General features: G+C 39.5%; 1 protein-coding gene across 4 annotated transcripts in view; it reads right to left on the reverse strand.

Moving 5' to 3' along the window:
- The window catches only part of PKIB (cAMP-dependent protein kinase inhibitor beta), a 102,776-nt gene that overhangs the window by 21,387 nt on the left and 61,036 nt on the right, over nt 1-20,353 (reverse strand). The gene's annotated exons all lie outside the window — the stretch shown is intronic.

A 20,353-nucleotide genomic window follows, 5' to 3' on the forward strand; every position in this document is an offset into this window, starting at 1 on the left:
GTGCCCTTGTGGTGCCAGATTCAAACCCAATCTAGGCCCAGGGTCTTTAGATCATATAAATCAACCATTGCTAACTCTGTCAATACTAATTTGAGGGTCTCTGGAGGAAGCAACTTATAAATATAATCAGGGTAGAGAGGATCCCCCCCACAAGTATATCCAGTGACCAAAAACAATAAAAAGATAAACAAAATACGGAAAGGAAGAAACCTGGATACAGGGAGGAGGACACTAAGAAAACAACAACCTAAAACAAAGGCCCACAATTTGACTCAATTAAAAATACAAAATTTACTGAACGAATTTATATAGCAAATGATGAAGGTTCACTGATTGCCTTCTGTGCCTCTCCATATAGGCTTTGAATTAACTCTAATATCTGCTGAAATTCACCAAGTGGCAAACATTTATGGCTTTAACCAATACTAGGGCTAAAATTACAATTATACCTGGGAATTCCATTAATTTAAACATCGTATCCCCCATAATGGAGTATTTACCTATGGGAGTTACTGAATATAAAAGAGGACAAATAGGTATGCTTCACCTTAACCATCAGAACTCTGTCTTGCTTAAATTCCCCATGGTTATAGCACTCATCGCTCTAAAATATCCCTTGGGCATGGGCATGGATACTCTGACCCAATGAAAAATAAATGAAAATTAAATTAAGTCTTTGACACTTACAAATTGGTTTGACAAAATGAGAACCCATGACCTTCCCCACCCCTTCCCCCAGTTAAAATAGTTAACATGACTCAAGGTAATTTAAAACAGGGTCTTCCAGTATTAAAACTTGTTTTATAAGAGGAACTGAGTGAAGGGTTGTTATTCCCACTGTTTCTGCATTTAACAGCCCTATTTGGCCTGTTAAACCTGAAACAAAAGAATGGTGCCCCACAGTGGATTGCTGCAACTGTAAAGCCATGGTCCTATCCCATTAAGGCCTCTGTACCCAACAACTTAATTATTAAAGTTGCTGACTCCATCCAATCAGCAACCGGTCTATATTTTGCTGCTATAAATTAGGCTAATATGTTCTGTACAATGCCTAGTTCAACAGCCTCTCAGCCACAGTTTGCCTTTACCACTGAAGGGACACAATCCACCTTTACAAGGATACCCATGGGATACCTCAGCATCCTTGCCATTGCACACAATCTCCACAGGCAAGATCTTAACTGTATCCACCTTTCTCTAGATATGACATTACATCAATGACATCCTCCTCCAAGGAGATTTGTTTGACATACTCATTAAAGACATACAAATACTCACAAAGGAGCTCCCAAAAGGGGGATGAACCATTGTCCCACACATAGTGCAAGGCCCTGCCACTTCCATTAAATTTCTGAAAGTTACTTGGTAAATTGAAGGTTCTCTGCCATTGTCATGAAACAGGTATTGACCCTCTCAGCAACCACAAGGTCAGTACAAATTCAACAATTTTTAGCCCCTTTTAGGTTCTGGAGGCAACATATTCCTCATTTACAAATTTTACTTAATGTCTTTGATGCTGTTTCTTCTAAATTAGCCTACCTCAAAGGGGACTCCTTCCAAAAAAGGCTCTAGAAATCTGTCCAAATTGAAATCAACAAGCACTCTAGTTTGCGCCCTCAGAGCCCTCTTTACTGTAGCTTTAGCAACCTCCTCTCTTGCCTCCTGGAGTCTCTGGACCACCTATGAAGGTTGTAAGTTGCTCATGGACTTCTGACGCAAGAAACTGCCTTTCTCAGCCTGGCACTATACACCATCAGGATAGCCACATACTGGCCTCTTCTGGAAAGAGAGGCTCTCACAAACCTTGAGCCTGCAACCCTCTGTGCCCAGCTACCCACTATGCCTTGCGTTATCCAAGCAGCACTTCAACAGCTTGAGGCATGGCTCCTGAGCCTTCCTTGCTACAGGATGGGGTCACACCCGGGCCTTCTGGCACATTTCCTCTGTTGGAGGGGGTGGCCTCCCCTGTTCTCAGTCCCTTCACTAATACCACTATGCTAGAAGAGGTCACCCCTATCCCAGAGTCCTTTGATACCTGGGGAGCCTTTTGGGGATCAACTGAATGGACAGAAATGGAAGTTTGTACACTTTACTAATGCTGGTGCCGCCATGATAAATGATGGAGCTCAGAGAAGAGCTACTCCTTCTCATCATTTAACCAAAATGTCCCTGATAAAAGATAGGACCCAAGAGTCAGTACCACTGGCAGGCACACTTCAGGCAATCGACATTTGATGCCGTCTATACATTTTTACAAGTTCTTAGGCCATGACCTAAGAGTTGCCCCCTTTGGGGTAAAGAACTCCAGGAATCTCTTGCTCCACAGTTACTCAGAATAAATCAAGGTAACAGATTACATATACTAAGGCCACGATACAAGTCCTCTGCAGGATGCTCTGTATCCTCTTTGGAGTTCTAGATACTACCAAGAGTGACCAAGACACTCATTTCACTTCCAGAATACACGGTGCTGGGCTCTTGAAGAAGACATTCAGTCAAACTTCCACCTCCCCTGGGGCCCCAGGCAGTCAGCTCCAGGCAGCTGGTGAAACTGAAAGGCTTCATGGGTTTCTTAAAGAATTCCTATTTGTCACAAAGTGGAAAATTCTTGCTCACCTCCTGGAGATACCTATTCCTTACATCAATGCCACACGGACCTCTCAATTGCCTTTACTGATTGCAAATGGGGACACCTCTAAAGTTCCTGGTCAGGTGCCTACTTTGTTCCCTAAAAGTCTCAGTCATCACCAAGGTTTAAACTCATGTCAAGGGATCAAGGGGTCACTTGTGGCACAAAACCAAAAATTAAGGATTAGTATAATGTGGTGCCTTGACATTTGATAAAATAGGTCTTGAATGGCCTAACCCAAGTTCCCTTTCCCACTCAGTTCCCATAGGTAACGTCCCCTAGCCAAACACCCTCCTTATTAAAGGCATCAGGCACAATTCCTGCTCATCTCCGAGCAGCAGAATTATTCAAACAAGCCAGTCATATCCTCCCACAGGAACCAAGAAGCACCCCACCCTTACTACTGCAAAGCCTGCCTCTCACAGCCCTGGTTGTTCACTTTGTTCCCAAGTGTATCCCCTGTGTGGCCCTGCAAGGTGTCCTCTTCCCCAGGCTGTGAGTATATATGATGAATAAACTGCTGTCCATTTCATCTGATCTCGCCTGTCCAGTGCCAGGTGTCATGTATTTAGCCATCCCCATAACCCTAGGGTGGGAATCCCTCTTTCACCAATGGGGTAAACAGGAGTCGATTTAAATACCCTACCACCAATACCACTTTCCTTTCCCTCTTGAAAGGGAACGGTAAGTATAAGGAGGACAAGGCATCAGGTTCACGTATGTTTTGTGCCCATGCTGACCCTCACTGAGTTACAGCTTGTCCTGTTTCATCACTGTACACTGGGATCTACTGCTGCTGTCTCAGGTACAACTATAACCTCAACTAGAGGTAAGTGCAGCTGTATGCTCTTTGTTCCAACCTCAGGATATTTAGGGTCCATGGCCTATTTAAAGCACTCTGTGTTCTTCTTGAGGTCATTTCAGTCTCTCCTGCACCCCTCTGAGGGCGTGGGAACTCCATGAAGCAGCACTCAGGCCCATCTGCTGAAGTTCACCATTGCTTCTCTTTCTAAGGTTATACAGGATATGGAACTTCTTTAAAATGCTCAGTCTCCCTGGGAATTAAGACCTAGTCCTTTCTACACTTGCATTTCCTAACCCCATTCAAATTTCTACTGCTTAAGCCTCCTCTGGCTCAACTCAGTGAGTCCTGGGCACCATCCCAAAGACTCAGACATTGCCTAGGGTCTCCTCACATCTTGAATTCTTCTCCTACCAGCTAGTTAGTGATTCCCTTCCCTCCCAGAAATACCAAAAGGAACTCTTATGTCATCATATACTCTCTCTCACTCTAAGGTCTGTTCTCAGTTCTCTAGTTTCAGTTGGCTCAAAAAAAGCTTTTGCTCTCAAAAAGTCAAGTTATTTTCTAGAGATAACTTTGACTTGCAAAACTTTGCTCTTTGTTTTCATTTTAAAAAGCTAATCAAAAAGTTAAGCGAACTTTTAACCTAGATAATGTACATGACTCCTCAGTGAATAGTGTCTATACAAAGCGTTAAAGGAAGTATAAAGGAGTAAAGAAACCTTAGTTGATAATTAAAATAATTATCATCTATATGCATTTAAAACAGCTACTCTTAGTAGAGTCCTTACTTAGCAAGGTAGTGAATTGCTTCATATACATTATTTTATTTAATCCTTATAACAAACATCAGAGATACAGAAGGGGGGGAGGATTAGCTCCATAATTCAAATGAGACAACTAAAATTTTGTCTTCCAAATATTAGGAACTGTCTCTAAATTACGATCTAAAGCCCTGTTATGTGTGATTCCAAAACATGGCCTTTCAATTATTTCATTATATTGCTGCCCCTCTATTGGGTTGGCCCAAAAGTTCATTCATGTTTTCCTGTAACATCTTATGGAAAAACCCAAATGAACTTTTGGGCCACCCCAATAGAATCATAGGCCTTATAAATTTGGAAGAGATTAGAATAGAATAAAAATAACTAGAGTAATGAAGTTAGGGATCCAGGACCCACTTAAGAGCTCACCTACTATGCTACTACCATATGCATATTTTCTCTCCTTGATCAACATATTCTCCATAACATTAAACCAAACTCAAGACATTGTTCAATTCATGTGTTATGAAACTTTAACTCAATTTTGAATCATAAAAATGAAGATCATGTGATTGAAATAACATACACAAGTTTGAGTAAAAATTACTTCTTGTTTTCTTTATACGTCTTATTAACTATTACATAATATACCTACATAGTATAATTATATAACCTGTGAACACACACATTCAGATGCCTTAAAATCCTTTTACAGAAAAACATGGAAGCAAATTCCTATTGCTTATGGTATAATTTCATCTATAACTTAATTATTGTTATGTTTAGTTGTGTTAGTTTTACCTTGCAACTTTTCTTCCATGTCACAACAATTAGCAGAATTCACTGAAAATAGTAAAAGGTCAATATAAATGTTTGTTTAAAGATTCTAAGATTTTGGGGAGACCTTCAAGATGGCAGAAGAGTAAGATGCGGTCCTGCCCACCAGAAAGACAAGATCCAGGCTCATCCACCAGAACACAGGCACAAGTCCTCTAAATGGATTAAATGCTACAAATAAAAGACACAGACTAGCTGAATGGATACAAAAACAAGACCCATACATATGCTGTATACAAGAGACCCAATTCAGGCCTAGGGACACATACAGACTGAAAGTAAGAGGATGGAAAAAGATATTCCATGCAAATGGAAATCAAAAGAAAGCCGGAGTAGCAATTCACATATCAGACAAAATAGACTTTAAAATAAAGACTATTACAAGAGACAAAGAAGGACACTACATAATGATCAAGGGATCAATTCAAGAAGAAGATGTAACAACTGTAAATATTTATGCACCCAACATAGGAGCACCTCAGTACATAAGGCAAATACTAACAGCCATAAAAGGGGAAATCGACAGTAACACAATACTAGTAGGGGACTTTAACACCCTACTTTCACCAATGGACAGATAATCCAAAATGAAAATAAATATGGAAACATATGCTTTAAATGATACATTAAACAACATGGACTTAATTGATATTTATAGGACTTCCATCCAAAAACAACAGAATACACATTTTTCTCAAGTGCTCATGGAACATTCTCCAGGATAGATCATATCTTGGGGCACAAATCAAGCTTTGGTAAAGTTAAGAAAATTGAAATTGTATCAAGTATCTTTTCCAACCACAAGGCTATCATATAGAGACTAGATATCAATTACAGGGAAAAAATCTATAAAAAATATAAACACATGGAGGCTAAACAATACAGTACTTAATAACCAAGAGATCATTGAAGAAATCAAAGAGGAAATAAAAAAATACCTAGAAACAAATGACAATTAAAACACGACAACCCAAAATCTATGGGATGCAGCAAAAGCAGTTCTAAGAGGGAACTTTATAGCAATACAATCCTACCTCAAGAAACAAGAAATATCTCAAATAAACAATCTAACCTTACACCTAAAGCAATTAGAGAAAGAAGAACAAAAAAACCCAAAGTTAGAAGGAAAGAATTCATAAAGATCAGAACAGAAATAAATGAAAAAGAAATGAAGGAAACAATAGCAAAGATCAATAAAACTAAAGGCTGGTTCTTTGAGAAGATAAACAAAATTGATAAATCATTAGCCAGACTCATCAATAAAAAAAGGGAGAAGACTCAAATCAACAGAATTAGAAATGAAAAAGGAGAAGTAACAACTGACCCTGCAGAAATACAAAGGATCATGAGAGATTACTACAAGCAACTATATGCCAATAAAATGGACAACCTGGAAGAAATGGATAAATTCTTAGAAAGGCACAACCCTCCGAGACTGAACCAGGAAGAAATAGAAAATATAAACAGACCAATCACAAGCACTGAAATTGAGACTGTGATTAAAAATCTTCCAACAAACAAAAACCCAGGACCAGATGGCTTCACAGGCGAATTCTATCAAACATTTAGGGAAGAGCTAACACCTATCCTTCTCAACCTCTTCCAAAACACAGCAGAGGGAGGAACACTCCCAAACTCATTCTATGTGACCACCATCACCCTGATACCAAAACCAGACAAAGATGTCACAAAGAAAGAAAACTACAGTCCAATATCACTGTAATGAACGTAGATGCAAAAATCCTCAACAAAATACTAGCAAACAGAATCCAACAGCACATTAAAAGGATCATACACCATGATCAAGTGGGGTTTATCCCAGGAATGCAAGGGTTCTTCAATATACACAAATCAATCAATGTGATACAACATATTAACAAACTGAAGGATAAAAACCACATGATCATCTCAATAGATGCAGAAAAAGCTTTTGAAAGAATTCAACACCCATTTATGATGGGTGGGAGGGAGACGCAAGAGGGAGGAGGTATGGGGATATATGTATATGTTTATGTATAGCCAATTCACTTTGTTACAAAGCAGAAACTAACACAGCACTGTAAAGCAATTATACTCCAATAAAGATGTTAAAAAAAGATTAAAAAAAAAAGATTCTAAGATTTTTTTCTGGTTTAATTTTGGACTTTAATTTTTGCTGTACTTTTTCTTTTCATATTTTAACCAAAAACTGCAAAGAAGTTTGCACTTTATGCAAAGACATTTTCTGATTACTAAGTAGAGAAGACCCCAAAGAATGTAGCAAAGGAAACCCACTATTACATTCCATAGGGGTAATTGACAGTTGACTGCACTGTATTTACCAGATCTTTTAGTCATCTTTATACATTTTTAATTTTTCATTTTATACAAATAAACATGCATTTTACTGTAAAATTCTGAACTCTACCCTTGAAAGCTGTAATTATGATTTGGTGACCTTCTCCCAGCCGCCCTAGCTGTATACACCTTGGCCTGAATATACTTTTAGCTCAGTAACTACTAAATGATCAAGCACTCTGCTTCATCCATCTGCTCTAACAGTGACCTCTTTTGCATTTTTTTTTATGAGGTTTGGATATTTCTTTTTATAGCTTTGCCAACGTAATCATATTACATTCTGACACCAGGCAGTGTAACTTAATTCTTCTTTGTTATGAGCCACTCCACAGAGAAGAACTAGATTTTTCACCTTAACGCTTGATTAACTTGTGGGAAAAAGCAGGCAAAAAACATGAGGTCTCTGGGAAAACTGTTAGCTTGCCTATGCCTGGAGACTAACACAGTGAATTTAAAGCAAATTAGCGCTTAAGATTAAAAAAAAATTCTAATGGGGGAGAGCGGGAGAAATAGAGGAAGAGAGGGTGGGTAAAAAGCCTATTTACCTAAAATTAATCTTATGCCAGATGAACTAGAGCAGTGTTTCCCAAACCTGCCTGCTTAGAAGACTCACATGGGAAGTTTGTTAACTATACAGGTTCCCAGTGCCTTCCCTACAACCTTGAATCCTGTGTATTTGACACCATATGTATTGCAAACACTCTGGAAGATTCTTACTCCCACACAAGTCTGAGAATAACTGAACTGGAGTAAAGGTTAGGTCAGATTCTTCTCCATCTTTCTCTAATAATACACTGAAAAAAATCTATAAATGATGTTGCTTCAGGGTCTAAGAGTATGTATCACCCAAAAGAATGGACTGTTTACTGGTGGTTTTAGCAAAGTATACCAACACATGCACACAGCTTTGGAGATCTACACATCCAATCTTCGACCTTATCAAAATTACCTTGTAGTAAATTAAAAATTAAATTATAAAACTAACTTTGTCCCGACTTGCTCTATCAGGACACATACTGATGGCCTTGGTTACATCAGTCATCCCCTGGGCAGGCTCTTTCATCTTTTACTCCGATAACCTACCCTGAAGTTCACCACTAAATTAGTTTAAGATGGTTTTCGCTAAATGTTCTATGTTTTCGCTAAATGTTCTATGTTGGTGACTTGTTTTACTCGCAGAAGATCACACCTCTAGGGTGGCAGAACAAATGGGGTCTAAGTGTGGACAGTGGCTAGTAGGCGTTCAATGAGTGCTTTTTGGGTTAACTTAACATCGATCTAACTGTGCAGTCCACCTCATCTGCAGATCCTGTCTGTGCAGATAGGAAGCTTATGTTACTGAATTTGATAAAAGTGCTCTGTGTTGGCATTTTAAGCATTGCCTAGGCTGGCAGTGTTCCTGAACCAAGAAAGACCTATCGAGTCATCCTGCCACTTTGATCCATTTCACATCAGATTTTTATTGTTATCCTTTGACATTTGATTAAGGATAATGGCGACTTTTAGTAAAGAAAAATTCCCCCAAATTCATCATAATTAAAATAACTGAAGAAAACACTACAAAGCTGACTCTGTTTGTAATAATCTGAAGAGTAGAATAATTACAGAAAATTCTCAAAGATCCTCACTAGCAGGGGTAAAGTGAAGCAAAAAGGAAGCATGGATAAATACACGGATATATTAAAAATAGCAGAAAGAACTACTCACTAAAGCTTGTTGACCCTGGAGAGTCATTTTGAGAGGTCAGAACATCCTGGATGATATTGACTAAAATATCTCTCTCAGTCTCTCAAAGAGATTGTAAAAAAAATGGACTAAGAAAAAGTCAAGATTGAAGATCTCATTTAATTCAACTATATTTGGGAGGAGCATCATTTATAGATGTGCACCTTCTGAATAAACAAGATCGTAAGTAATATTTTGAAATGTGGTCAATGTAAAACAGCTGTTTATAATAGGACAAATACTGAAAATGAGTACATAAAAGGCAGAGAGTAAGGGAGACACAGCATGAACACATCCTGGAGCACAATTTTATTACAACAATATGTCTAACCTCTGGTCAACTGCAGACTCTTCCAGACCAAATGCTTTGCACCCTTCACTGTCTTCCTTCATCCATTTCCTCTTGTTCTCCTCCCCAGGCCCTGCTCCTGCCATAGACCTTCCAATGTCCTCTTCCCCTTCATCCTACCCAAACCAGCTTTTGGAAAATATTTACTTAATTTGTTCACAGGAACATGATCTATGTGTGGCTCCCTACAAGGAAAAGTCTCCGACCAAAGAAGCAAACTGTCAATTGTGGCACTTCCAGAAATTAGCTAATGGAAGAGGAGTGGTATTTGGGAAAGACAGGGCAAAGACTTTCCTGAATTCTCAGCATTTTATCTTCCGCCTGTTTGTAAGGTTGGTGGGGGTGTTGGAGTCTAATCTGTGCTCTTGGTACCACAAATTGCATGACATTGGACAGATTCTTTAACCTCTTTGAGGCTTAGTTTCCCTAGTCCCTGTCATGCAATGTTTCTTCAACGACTAAAGTATGCCCTTATTTTTCATTTGCAGTGTAGGCAGGAGAACTTAGATTCTTACAGTTTTATTTCTAGTAATTAAGTAGCTTTCAGTTGTTACCTCTTTCACTCCTCTTACCTTACACACTTAAACCCACATAAACGTCCCAATCATTTAACAAAAATAGGCAGGAAAGAAAGGGGAAAGCAGTGATTAAAGCTATTCTAATTCATTTATAAAATTTTAAAGGCCAATTTGTTTCACTTTTAAGACCTCTGGACTAGGTGTATTTGTTGCAATAACCCCCAAAACTTGGAATTTTCTGAGCTAGATGGATAAATTTTACTAAAAAAATTTTACTTCTACTGAAAAGTGTGAGCTTAAAGAAAAATCCATCCAGAATGTATATGACAGCTCTAGTTTCATTTGAACTACGAGTACTCTGGTTCACGTTACTCATGTGTCACCAGGCAACCGTCCCTGAGTCTTTCAGTCTCAGGGGTGTTGACTCTTAAATTCCAAGCTACATACTCCACCCGAGTACTGAGGTTTCTGAAAATCTCAAAACTTTGCACGCTGGGGTCTGCAGGACAGTGACAATATATAATCATACTTCATAGGGTACGGAGAGTGAAGTGTTCTGGCATTTTCAGAAGCCCCTATCACAGGTGTGGAAACAATGAAAACAATAGGTTTGGGGTTTTTTTTTGTTTCCTTGTTTGTTCATAGGTTTGGGGTTTTTTTTGTTTCCTTGTTTGTTCATAGGTTTGGGGGTTTTTTTGTTTCCTTGTTTGTTCTTTACCTACTTGTGTTATGTCACTTTCCGCAGCAAAACCTCTCTGAAGCATGGATAGAAAGCAGAAGTACCTATCATCTGTTAACTTGACTAGTCTTCATATTTTAAAGTATTTTAATTGCCAAGATTAAAATTTGAAACCTGTTCCCCAGTAACTTCTAAATCAGGAGGCTTTCTGTAGTCTGAAACACTATGTTTCTTTGATGTACTTTTAATTTAAGATAAGCTAGCCCTGTCAAAGCAGAATATTTTCGCTATTTTTTCCCCACAGGCATTTGTTCAACTGAGGCCAAGCAGAATGGCCATTTTGCTGCTGCATTCTATGCATGAGGTAAACTCTTTTGAGCTTAAGAGTGTTCTCTTTCTTTTAATCCTTTCTATAACCTGCCTCCAGATTTATCTGAGAAACATATGTTGAGTCATTCTCATCTCTATTTTTCATACCCATAGTAGTAATTATAACTGTAAATAGAATTTTTAGTATTCTTAAAACTGCATTTTTAAAATATTAGCTGCAATCTGGCTGTCTCTCCCTTTAATTTATTCCAGTGGTAACTTCCATTTTTAAAATTAAGGGTAATATGTAAACATGTGATTCATTTTCTAATTCTATCACCATCTATAACTGGGGGCAAGTGACTAACTTCTCATAACACATTTTTAATGACCTGTGAAGTTCAGTAGCTGGGTGAAGATTAATAAGTATGTTTTCCAAATTTAAAAATATATAGAAATATTTCAATAGGCTAATTTAAAAACTTGAAATGTAGCATTTTACACGAGACTCATGAGTCCCAATGTGACCTTAACCACAGCATACCTAATCTAGTTTCTTTTTCCTATTTTACAAATTAATGGAATTGATGCAAAGTCAAACAAATCAATGCCATTAAAGACTGTCAAGAGAAACCAAAAAATGACAATGTATAAGTAACTTGGAAATATCTGAGAATTTGGGGGCTAGAAGGAACTCCGGTCATCAGCAAATTAATAAACAAAAATTAAGCAAACAGACAAACAAACAAACAAAAAGCAACCCTGGATTCAAAGATGAGGAAGAGACCAGATTGCAGATATGACGGAGATCTGGTTAATTTCAGAATCAAGCCTATACATCATGTCACTGGACATCTGGGCCAGTACTTATCCCACAATAATGACGGTTTTTAATTTTTTTCAAGGATAAAAACTACTTTTTAACATCATATCACTAGTGGATATGGTGGGTGTAATCTGTAAGGGGAAAAGGCCCAGGATCTGGGGTGTGTGCAGGAGAGCAAGGCAGCCCTTCTGCTACGGCACTCGATGAAGGGCAGGTCTTCCTGTGGTTAGGGGAAGGTTTCTGCTTGTAAAGTCTATTAGGGAAACACATGTCCATATCGTGACCTTGAGCCTTGCTTAGAAGTGATTTCTGCGTTCTTCTAAGGCTTTATGAAAACAATAAAAGCATTCACCTCCTTGACTGGAAAGCCCTCTTGCTTGAGAGTAGACTGTTGGGGTGGAAGGAGGCTTAGTTAAATGAGAATTCCAGTTTGGAATGATGAGATTCAGGTCCTAACAGTTACTTACTGTTGTAATTTAAAAGTTGTATTCATTGGGGTATGAATTGCATAAATGCCAAAAATATAACGATCATAACATATACTGATTTCTCTATGTGTAGGGAGAGGGATTCTAGCCTAGATTCCAGGGAGGCAGAACAAGACTGAAGAACCTTGCCTGTGGAAGGTGGGCAGAAACCTGAAACAAGGTGGTCGGCTGGATACTAAGGAGAGAGCCAACCAGTAGTGGGCCCCGGAGAATGGGCACAATGAATGGACTTGTGTAGTAATGATGTTGAATATCTAATTCTAGGTTTCTTTTTTCTGCACTATAATTCTCTCATATTATCCTCAAGTCTTTGGTAAAGTTTACTATGCACTACAACCATCTTAGTGATATCTCTGCTTTGGGCAACAAAGGGAGTACCCTGGGGACAGTCTAAGATGACATAGACTAGAGAGAGTTGCAACAGCATCAAAAAGCTTTAGGAGACAGCAGGGAATGGTGAGCAGGGAGACCAGAGCACCAGACCAGAAAAAGTGACAGCTAGCACCCAGGGTAGATTCATAGACTCTGAGGATTCTAAGAAATAGTAGGTGTGGGGAAAACAAACAAACAGAACAGATTGTACTCCTGGAGTGTGGAAGCTACGACTATGTTTATTGAGGTTTAATAGCAAGATGACTCCTCAAAGTTGAAGAACCTACACTTTTTAGATATCTGTTGATTGAGAAAACATTTAACAGTTGAAAAGGTACTATAAAATAAACATTTTAAAGAAATTAACCCTTATTTTTATAACAATAATCTATATACATTTGAAAAATGTTAGTATATATGATATGTGACAGTATTTATTCAGACACAGATGCATGGCTTTGTGGACCCCCTCGACTAATTCTATAGAATTCTAGGGGATCAGGATATTCATTGTTGGCAAACACTGGACTGTATCATAAATCATGGCCCTAATGGCCAGCAGCCGTCTCCTGTAACAACCATAAGTTTAATCACTAACTTGTCAGCCTTCTTCTACCTACCTTTAATTCCGCCCTTTTTCCATGTGGAATTATAGGCTATTTAAAAGTTTAAAAAAAATGTTTAACACTTGGGTAATCTAAGTCCCTCAGATAGCTCTTAGAGATCAAAAGGCTAGATAACCATGATTGTCAATGTTCAGTAGACAATTCCAGAGGGTCTCAGCAATATATGGGTAGAACAGAATGCAAAAATCTCTCGTGCTAGAGTCCATCCCACAGTCCCATCATTTGTTCAGCCCAGAGTCCTGGGAGCCTATTTTGAGTACTGACAGCCCACCTCCAGTTTCGGGCTGTGGGCTTACACATTAATGGCATCCTTTCCTTATCCAAGCGTCATGTGTTAGAGTATGATAGTCACATGACAGAGAATCATTCTTGAGGGGAAAAAAATAAGATATCACTCCTGAAAACTCTAAATTATTTTCAGCAAGGCTGGGATGGAAAGTCTCAATTAGCAAGTGCAATAAAGATGTGACATTTAAAAACAAATTATAACACATTTCCGTCCTTCATTGGAATACTGAATGATGACATATTGTTCTTTTATAGTTGCCATTTCCAAGTTTTAATTGCCTTGGTTTAATTGGTTGTATCCAAAGAAATGTCAATTCGGTAATTACCCCTATGCTATTGGAATCACCTTCATTTAACGAGCAAAGGAAAACTGACTTCTGAAAGGGAAAAACAATTAAAATATAATACCGGGGAAATACTGTATCATTGAGGTATTAAAAAATAATATTGTATATAACTGAAACTCAGTTTATTTCATAGGAATCAAAAAAATGTTCTTTTTAAATTCGAAACAGTAATATACCAAATACATAATCAAACATAAATTAGTTAATACAGAATCATGTTCATTCATTTATAAATTTATTAATTCACTTAGAAAATATCTACGAGTGCCAATGATATGCCTGGCAAGAATTATATAACTACTTTCATGGAATCTAATGGGTGAGAAAAAAATAATCAACACAAATCCGTGTATGAATACAAACTGTGGTAAGTCGTAGATGAAAAATTATGTGGACTTACGTGAGTGTATCAGAACCTGACGCATTGATAATACGAGCTGAGATATGGACAAAAGGAACATCTGGTATAGAGGTAGAAAGAGAGTATTTCAAGCAGAAGAGAAGAGCACGCACATTTCAGGAACTGAAGGAAGGCCAGTGTGGCCCAAACGCAGAGAAGAAGGTAAGAAATGGCACAAGATGGAGTAGCTCACTTAACAGGGGCTACATCATTGAGGCGTGTTAAAGATTGGGTCTACTATTCTAAAAGTACTGCGAAGCCACTGAAGTCTTCTAAGCAATAGTGTGACAATCAAAATTGAATTCTTAGATCACTTTGGCTACAGCAAATAGAATAGACTGAGAAAGAAGAGTGGATTCAAGAGATGAGTCTGGAGGCAGCTGCAGTATTCCAAGTGAGACATAATAAATTAGAAGGTAGAGTTTACGCCTTCGATTTAACAATCCATAAAGTCTACAGTTATTTGTGTTCTACAAGTGACCTATTTTCAAAGAATTAAATGTGTCGGAGCTAAAAGGAAAGCAGAGTGATAGAATAGAAGGTATGTGTGCTTTAGAAGGAACTACAGCTGGCTTAGCATTCTGGTCTGAACTTTTCGCTCCACTCCTTGTTAGCTGAGGGATGTTATGTGAGGCATTAAGCTCTCTGAGCCTCAGCTCCCACATCTTCTGAGTGCACATAATAATACCTCCCACAGTTGAGAAGATTAAGTGGGACAATGTGTGTGATGTTCTCAGCGTGGAAGGCCAGTTAACACTGAAGAGCCCAGGACACATCAGCGGGTCTCATCCCCTCCTATTACAGATCTTCATCTTCCTTTTGAAACTTGTTCCTCCTCCTGTGTTTTCTTTCTCAGTGAATAGCACTATAATCCATCCAGTTGCACAAGTCAGAAACCCAGCAGGCATCCTTTCCCCTCACCTTCCATGATAATTAAGTCATACAAAGTCTATTCTCTAAATAGCTCTTGAACCAATGGACTGACTGCTCTGCTCTTTCACTACCCTAGTTAAGGGCACCAGCCTCTCTAGATTAGATGATCCTCTTCACTCATTACCCTGCCTCCATTTTGTTGTCCCCTAGTCCATTCTTTACACTAGCCAAGCAAATATCACTATCTCAGTTCTCTGACTACTCCCCTTATGCCAAGAAAATGTCATCCAGTTCCTTAGCATGGCTAACAACACCCTCCCTGATCTACACTCCACCTACTTCCCATCCTCACCTCTTGCCACTCCTCCCCCCACCTTGGGTCTGGCAGGTGAAAGAAACTGCTCCCCATTTAGGACGTGTAGCTCCCAGACGTACTCCCTTCACCTCCACATTCAGGCCACCGGCTGGAGCACTCTCCCTCCAAAGCTTCTCTTGATTAGGTCAACAACTTCTCAACACTGAGCCTCAGCTCAGAAAAAAAAAAGTGTCTGGGAGGCACTTTTGCTCCACTTGACTGTATCCCAAGTATGTTGGACAGCCTATAACATGAATTTCATTATTTGAATGAATTGAACAAGCGGTCAAATGAGGTCTAAGGAGTCTGATTGGATTGGCCAAGGTTACATAGGTTAGGGGTTACTGTGAGGAGAAGATCCAGGTCTTCGGCCACATGTTGCAGTGTCCCCTTCTCTCCATCATGTTGACATTTTGCCTTATTAATCTCAATTGCACTGGCTCTCCTCATTAAGCCTTTGAAACATTCTCTTCATGTGGTTGCGAAATATTGCTCGTTTATACTGAGGCTTATAGTTTTTGCACTCAAAACAGACCAATGTCCCCTCCTTCCAAAAGCCTTCCTGGACTCCCCTAAGAAGTGGTAGCCGTGGCTCGTGTGACACTCTCAAGCACTCCTGTAGCATTTTTATACTGCTCTCCCTCCCTGTGATACTGTGAATTCTTCCGAAACTAGGACCATGCTGGCTTCATTTTACATCTCTGATACCCAAGACTGTTCTTGGGACTGAGTAGTGGTACTTGATGTTTGTTGATTGTAATGGCTCTTCAGAGCTGAACAGTATCCAAATAAGGGCAACTAAAGTGATGTAAGGAATGCCGGGGGAAAAAATGATGCAAGAATAAGAAGACAGACTAAGATGATGATGGCTCTGCTATATAGAGATAGGGAGTTTGAGAAAAGGCACAGATGGCTCTGGCTAAGAGGAAGAATCGAGAAGGTGATTGAGAAGATGATGCCACTGCTGGAACAGGCTTCCTCTCCTAGTGAGAACCTTCAGTCCCTCAGAGACCTTACTGCTTCTTTTTATTCAGGACAGAGAACTGGAGTCAGAAAAGAAGAAGCTCTCACTTTCAGACAGCTGGAAAGGTAAGAAAGCTGAGTCACAGAGCACTTTCTATGCCTGCTGGGAAGCCTACAGCCAACACTAGAGAAACTGGTTTCATAGGTGTTGCAGGTTCCTGAAATGGCAGAATCATAGTCAGCCGATTGTGATGGAAATAGAACTGAGCTGGGGGCAGAAATCCAAGTGTTGGTCCTAGTCTTGCCCATAGCCTTGGGCAAAGCTCTGAGCGTCATTTTCCTCCTCTGTGAAATATGAGGTTTGAACTAGATGGTCTCCTATAGTGCTTTCTCATGCAGGGATTCTTTGATGTATGGGCTCAGCACTTGGATTTACTTAATGCAGCTATACAACCAAGGGTAAGAAGACTGTTGATCTGGGTAATGCATGCAAATGCAGGCATGCAACCTCATCCTTTTCACTCCTGTAACTTGATGTGGACTAGCTGAAGCACGTATCCACAACGGTATTTCCTCGTTCATACACAGTAAGCACAGCCAAAAGCTTTATGAATAAAAAATTAGAGATACGGTAAGGCTGTAAAGCAGTGGTTTGCAAATATCAAAATCAGTGGGGTAACATTTGGAAAACAAGTTCCAACGCCTTGCACCAGATATGCCAAATCAGAACCTTCAAGATGGAACCCTAGGAATGTTTTTTACAAAGCTCTCATGTGATTTTGATGATCAACTAGTTTGGGGCTCATTTATAAAGGAAAATTAGTGTTTCTCAAAGGGTATCTAAGATGCTTATTTAAAATATCTGGGGGGCTTCCCTGGTGGCGCAGTGGTTGAGAGTCCGCCTGCCGATGCAGGGGACACAGGTTCGTGCCCCGGTCCAGGAAGATCCCACCTGCCGCGGAGCGGCTGGGCTCGTGAGCCATGGCCACTGAGCCTGCGCGTCCGGAGCCTGTGCTCTGCAACGGGAGAGGCCACAGCAGTGAGACGCCCGCGTACCGCAAAAAAAAAAAAAAAAAAAGAGTGCAGTACAACCTTTTAATTAAACAATTTGCTGAGATCTTATCTGAGGAAGCAAGTTAGAAATATGTCTCAGTTCCTGTTGTTGGTTTTTTAGCTAAATCACAACTGTTAATGTCATTATAATAATCATAGATTAGGCAAGATATAATGACTAGTACCTACTAAGCAACAATATTTAAGGGACATCCTAGAATCATAAAATGATCCAAGGTAGTCATCATTTCTAGTCAACAACCTTCAAAACAAATATTTACTGTTGAGAAGCCCAGAAGTATGCTGTCCAAGGTCTCACCCAGCTGGCGAGGAGCCCACCCAGCTCCAGACCTTAGTTACCTGACTCTGCTTCATTAATCTGTCTTTATACCACGGGCCCTAGACTGTGTGCCCTTCAACTCAGTATGTCGACTGTTTGCTTCAGTGCTAGAACAGGACTACATTAGACCTGAAATATCTTTCAGAGAATACAATATAAAATGCTATTACTACAGATAGATTTTTTAGGACAAAGCTTTTTTTCACCCTCATTAGTTCTTCTCAATTCGTCTAATAAAATATGTTTGTGAAAAGATGTGCTTGTCTTGATCTCTTGCTAAACTGAAATAGGAAATGTCTCCTACAGTCCCCATTCTTGAGTTGACCAGTTTTGGGTATAGCACAATAATAGGCATTTCATAAATATGATGAAACCAAATGGACCATAGCTATTATGAGATCTAGCTTTGATTAATGGAAAAGACCATTAATGAAAAGCATTAATGGAAAAGCATTAATGGAAAGCATTAATGGAAAAGACCAAGTTATCCAAAGCCATATAACTTTTAACAGAATTCAAATTCTTCCCTTTTCCTGTTTTCATACCCTACTCTTTTTCTCTTCCTTCCCATTGATGTTATAGACTCTCTAAAATATGTGAACACACAGATATTTTCACAAAGGGAAAAAAGTAAGGAAAATGACATCAAGAAAGAGAAATTGCAAGAAAATAACTTAAACATTCACTAGCTGTAGACAGATTTGGTGAAGGCTTTCTGACTGAGGATTTGGTTGGTTTTGTTTTTTGAAGGGTGAGTTTTGTGTCTGTTTTGCTCTCATTCAAATTTTGCATGCCAACTCAGATTGTGTTGCTATATCCTGTCAAGTGTTTTATTGTGGAAGTCATTTCTTCCACAAAATCAATATCTAATTTCCTAAATAAAGAAAAAAATACTTATAAATCTCTGATTAAAATATGCTGCTATTTCTAAGTCAGGTTTAGCAAGAAATTTTGATAAATCTTTTTTTCCTGTAAATTAAAAAAAAAAACTATGAAGAACCAGAAAAGGTGAAAATTAATTTAGATTATCAAATTTTAATCATTTTGTCTTTTTTTTTTTTTTTTTTTTTGCGGTATGCGGGCATCTCACCGCTGTGGCCTCTCCCGTTGCGGAGCACAGGCTCCGGACGCGCAGGCTCAGCGGCCATGGCTCACGGGCCCAGCCGCTCCGCGGCACGTGGGATCCTCCCGGACCAGGGCACGAACCCGCGTCCCCTGCATCGGCAGGCGGACTCTCAACCACTGCGCCACCAGGGAAGCCCCATTTTGTCTTTTTTAAACTTAAAACTGGTAAACACCATGACTTGCTTGACTTCCTTCAGAAAAGCAGAGCCTCCAATTCTACAATAAAATTTTCTATTAAAAGTTAAGCGGCTTCATTTCAAATAACAAGTGTTAGTACCTAGGACTGCCAGCTACAAAATGCAATGAATAATTACTGCATCAGTGTTATTAGGGATTAATGTCAAGTTAAGAAAGTCATCACATAAAAATAACCGTCCATTACAGCAAACATTTGTAGTCACAGAAAATGACTGTAAAAAATATTTGGCATAACTACACCTTTATTCGGCAAAATATACTGCACTTTGGGGATATGACTGTAGAGAATCTTTTACATCTTTCCCAGGTGCCTTGAAGCGCTGTACCAGTATTCCTAATACCCATGTGGAGACCACGTGGAAGAAATCCAAGCATCTTGCTCCCAGAAATGAAGATAAACTATGTACATATAATTCTTCTTTACAGATTGGGCCCTGTATCTCAGGGCTGAGCATCTGACCCAAGAAAGGTGAAAAATAACAGGAGTATACACCACAGGTATTAACATCAGCCACTGATAGCAACAGGGCACTTTGCAAATACCCTCCACCACACTCTCACTGCCCTAGCTCGGCCTGCCATTCACTCTTACTGGAGCTTTGCAACAACATCCCAAATGACTTTCTTCTATGCATTCTTGCTTCCTGCAAATCCATTCTTTACAAAGATGTCAGGTGGAATTATTTCAAAGTAACTCTGCCCATGAGCATTCTGTGATTAACTAATCCTTCACAGGCTTCCCGTCACCTACAGGATCAAGTCCAAGCCCCTTCACAGTGCACATGATGCCCTCCAGAAGTTGGCCCCAATCTACCTCTCCTTCATTTTCACCCATGCCAGATCTGGGCTAGTCCTAAAGCTCTGCAGTCACACCTTGCCTAAGCCCCCTGTGCCTTGTTTATAGTGCCCTGCTGGCTGAGGTTCTTTGCCCTCAATCCCCTCCCCATCCTCTGGTTAACACATATTCATCCACTCAGGGTTCATTTGTACGCCCCTTTCTCAGAAGGCTTCTATGCCCCCTCGGACGAGGCAGGTTCCCTCCTCTGTGCTCGAAAACACTCTGGCCTATCTCTATTGTTGAACTTATCACCTATATTATTAATTTCTGATTAGTGCCTGCCTCTCACCTCCCACCTCACACAAGTTTTTT

This window comes from Lagenorhynchus albirostris, chromosome 12 (genome assembly GCF_949774975.1).
Source record: "Lagenorhynchus albirostris chromosome 12, mLagAlb1.1, whole genome shotgun sequence".
NCBI lineage: Eukaryota > Metazoa > Chordata > Mammalia > Artiodactyla > Delphinidae > Lagenorhynchus > Lagenorhynchus albirostris.